General features: G+C 44.6%; 1 protein-coding gene across 1 annotated transcript in view; it reads left to right on the top strand.

Annotated features, from left to right (window-relative positions):
• Positions 1-594: 594 nt before the first annotated feature.
• LOC129841125 (large neutral amino acids transporter small subunit 3-like) overlaps positions 595-3,651 on the top strand; it is a 34,867-nt gene continuing 31,810 nt past the window's right edge. The window contains exon 1 of the mRNA XM_055909235.1: positions 595-734. The gene's annotated coding sequence lies outside the window, so the exon portion shown is untranslated. The remainder of the gene's footprint in view (positions 735-3,651) is intronic.

Below are 3,651 nucleotides of genomic sequence, written 5' to 3'. Positions count from 1 at the left end.
TGTGTGTTTCTGTTTCTAATTTGACAGATGGGATCAGAGCCATGTATTTAAATCTATTGCTCTGGTTAGTGTATTCTTCACATTTTTAAAGCCATGGTGTGTCTCCAATATGGCCCCTCACCAGGGTTTCCCAAACCCGGTCCTGGGCTCCCCTCCCCTGCATGCACCTTTTGTTTTTTTCCCCCTTGCGCTACACAGCTGATTCAAATAATCAATGCTTGATGAGAATCAGCTGTGTAGTGATGGGGCAAAAACCAAAACGTGCACCCAGGGGAGGTGCGGGGCAGTACCGCGTTTGGGAAGCCCTGATGTCAGCTAATCTCACCAGGAACAACTCTGGGTCCTGGTTATAGCCTGGGCCCTGATCAAGAGAAATTCGTCTCCTTATTATGCTGTTTGTGTATTTGTATTTAAATATTCGCCGCAAGGTGGCGCAGTGGAACAAGGTTTCTATTTGACAGCTGTAAAGTGCCACTGACAACTGAGCGTGCAGCGTTTATACGTAAATGGAAACGCGTGTGTGTGGGTGGGGGTCCATTTATATAGACTTTAGGAGGGAGAGAGGAGGGGTTTAAAGCCATACAAATGTAAAGAAGCTGTGACGAACTAACTGAATGTAGTGAAGTTTCACAAGACCCACAGTAATTGACTAACGTGTTCGCAGCAGACAAACAGTTTAAGGGAAATAAACCATTTACCATAGATATAAATTATTTCAGGGATTAGCGTCTGAAGTAAGTAATTTCAATTTTTTTGTTGTGCATGTTCAGATATGTTGCTTATCTTTTGTGTGTCTGGTAAGAGGAATTTGACTTTACGCACATGGCACAATACTTCTCTTGTATATTCGTTTCCCCCCCCCCCCCATTATTTTTTATTTTTCATAATCTTTCATTTGTTATCCTATTAATGTGCATTACTTTTTTGTAGACCGAGTGACACGGATGATTTTATATGTTAAAGTTAAAGCACAATGTTAAAGTTAATATGTTGACACTATGTTTGGCGCTAATTATATACATAAAAAAATGCTCTTCCCACGTTTTAGGTGTCGTTTGGCCATAAAAAAATTGTATAATGGAGGGTGACCAGTAGTTTGTTTATAATCAACTTTGTATACTTAGAAACAGCACTGGGCAATCCATGCGTAATCTATGCGCTGTGCACGTAAAAGGTGGCACCACCGGTGACACCTGGACGCAGCTGTCAGTGCGCACACAGGGGAGCACGAGGAGGGGTCACGCGCGTCCACCACCCACGGACAGGCCGCACGAGTGGAAATAGCTGAAAGAGAGGGAGAGTGACAGACAGAGAGAGATCGAGAGAGAGGTGGGGCGGTTTTACCACCCCTGGTTTTATAAATTGTGTGTTTACTCAGTGTATGTACTGTGCCTAAATCAGGAATAGGAAATTCAGCAACTCTTGGAGGGTAGTGGAAGTTGATAAAAGTGCTTGTTTATGATTACATTTTGACTTCCACTGTCTTCCAAAAGTTGCTGAATTTCTTAGAATGATGCTTTCCAACTCGTAAATCAAATCCAATTTTATTGGTTGAATAAAATGCGGGTGTAGTGAAATGCTTGTGCTCCTAGCTTCAGCAGTGCAGTAATATCTAACAATTCACAACAAAACACACAGATCTAAAAGTAAAAGAATGGAATTCAGAAATATATAAATATTAGGAATATATATATATGTATAGACATACTAAATATTCTATCCACATACTGTACATGTCTAGAATAGTATATATATACAACAATAGGTGAATAGGATGGCATTGATTAGAATACAGTATGATACCATAACTAAAGTGACCAGTGTTCCATGTCTATGTACATAGATCAGCAGTCTCTAAGATGCAGGGTTGAGTAACTGGGTGGTAGCCAGTTAGTGACTAAGTTTAGGGCAGGGTACTGGGTGGAGGACACACAGCCAACAAAAATACTGAAGTTGTGTAGGAGCTAGAAGCAGAGCTGCCATTTCTGTCGGTGCCATCTTCCTGTGAAAGAGAAAGATACTTCTTTGATAAACTATTTCCCCCTTTTTTCCTTTGGTTCTACCAGCACACTAAACAAAAAAATGACTTATGATCAGTGCCTGAATCTGGCCAGTACACGCCGGTACTATGTACAGGCTCCTCACATTTTCTTGAGTTCCAGCACTTCTTATAGAATATTGGCTTAAGAATTGCAAATCAAATCAAATTGTATTAGTTACATGTGCCGAATACAACAGGTGTAGCCCTTAGCGTGAAATGCTTACTTACGAGCCCCTAACCGACAGTGCAGTTTAAAAAAAACATAAGAATAAGACATAAAAGTAATAAGTAATTAAAGAGGAGCAGTAAAAAATAACAATATGTACAGAGTCAATGTGCGGGTGCACCAGTTAGTTGAGGTAGTATGTACGTGTAGGTAGAGATAATTGAAGTGACTATGCACAAATGACAACAGAGCGTGGCAGTGGTGAGGGGAGGGGGGCAATGTGAATAGTCTGGGTAGCCATTTGACTAGATGTTCAGGAGTATTATGGCTTAGGGGTAGAAGCTGTTTAGAAGCCTCTTGGACCTAGACTTGGCGCTCCGGTACCGCTTGCCGTGTGGTAGCAGAGAGAACAGTCTATGACTAGGGTGGCTGGAGTCTTTGACAATTTTTAGGGCCTTCCTCTGACACCGCCTGGTATAGAGGTCCTGGATGGCAGGACGCTTGGCTCCAGTGATGTACTGGGCCGTTCGCACTACCCTTAGTAGTGCCTTGCGGTCGGAGGCCGAGCAGTTGCCACACCAGGCAGTGATGCAACCAGTCAGTATACTCTCGATGGTGCAGCTGTAGCACTTTTGAGGATCTGAGGACCCATGCCAAATCTTTTCAATCCCCTGAGGGCGAATAGGTTTTGTCGTGCCCGCTTAACGACTGTCTTGGTGTGCTTGGACCATGTTAGTTTGTTGGTGATGTGGACACCAAGGAACTTGAAGCTCTCAACCTGCTCCACTGCAGCCCCGCTGATGAGAATGAGGGCATGCTCGGTCCTCTTTTTCCTGTAGTCCACAATCATCTCTTTTGTCTTGGACACGTTGAGGGAGAGGTTGTTGTCCTGGCACCACACAGCCAGGTCTCTGACCTCCTCCCTATAGGCTGTCTCGTTGTTGTTGGTGATCAGGCCTTCCACTGTTGTGTCATCTGCAAATGTAATGATGGTGTTGGAGTCGTGCCTGGCCGTGCAGTCATTAGTGAACAGGGAGTACAGGAGGGGGATGAGCACGCACCCCTGGGGGGGCCCTGTGTTGAGGATCAGCGTGGCGGATGTGTTGTTACCTACCCTTACCACCTGGGGGCGGCCTGTCAGGAAGTCCAGGATCCAGTTGCATAGGGAGGTGTTTAGTCCCAGGGTCCTTAGCTTATTGATGAGCTTTGAGGGTACTATGATGTTGAACGCTGAGCTGTAGTCAATGAATAGCAATCTCTCATAGGTTTTGTCCAGGTGGGAAAGGGCAGTGTGGAGTGCAATAGAGACTGCATCATCTGTGGATCTGTTGGGGCGGTATGCAAATTAGAGTGGGTCCCGGGTTTCTGGGATGATGGTGTTGATGTGAGCCATGACCAGCCTTTCCAAGCACTTCATGGCTACAGACGTGAGTGGTACGGGTCA

This window comes from Salvelinus fontinalis, chromosome 42 (genome assembly GCF_029448725.1).
Source record: "Salvelinus fontinalis isolate EN_2023a chromosome 42, ASM2944872v1, whole genome shotgun sequence".
Taxonomy (NCBI): Eukaryota; Metazoa; Chordata; class Actinopteri; order Salmoniformes; family Salmonidae; genus Salvelinus; species Salvelinus fontinalis.
The sequence above is the reverse complement of the archived record's forward strand: the minus strand, read 5'-3'. Positions and strand labels throughout refer to the sequence as shown.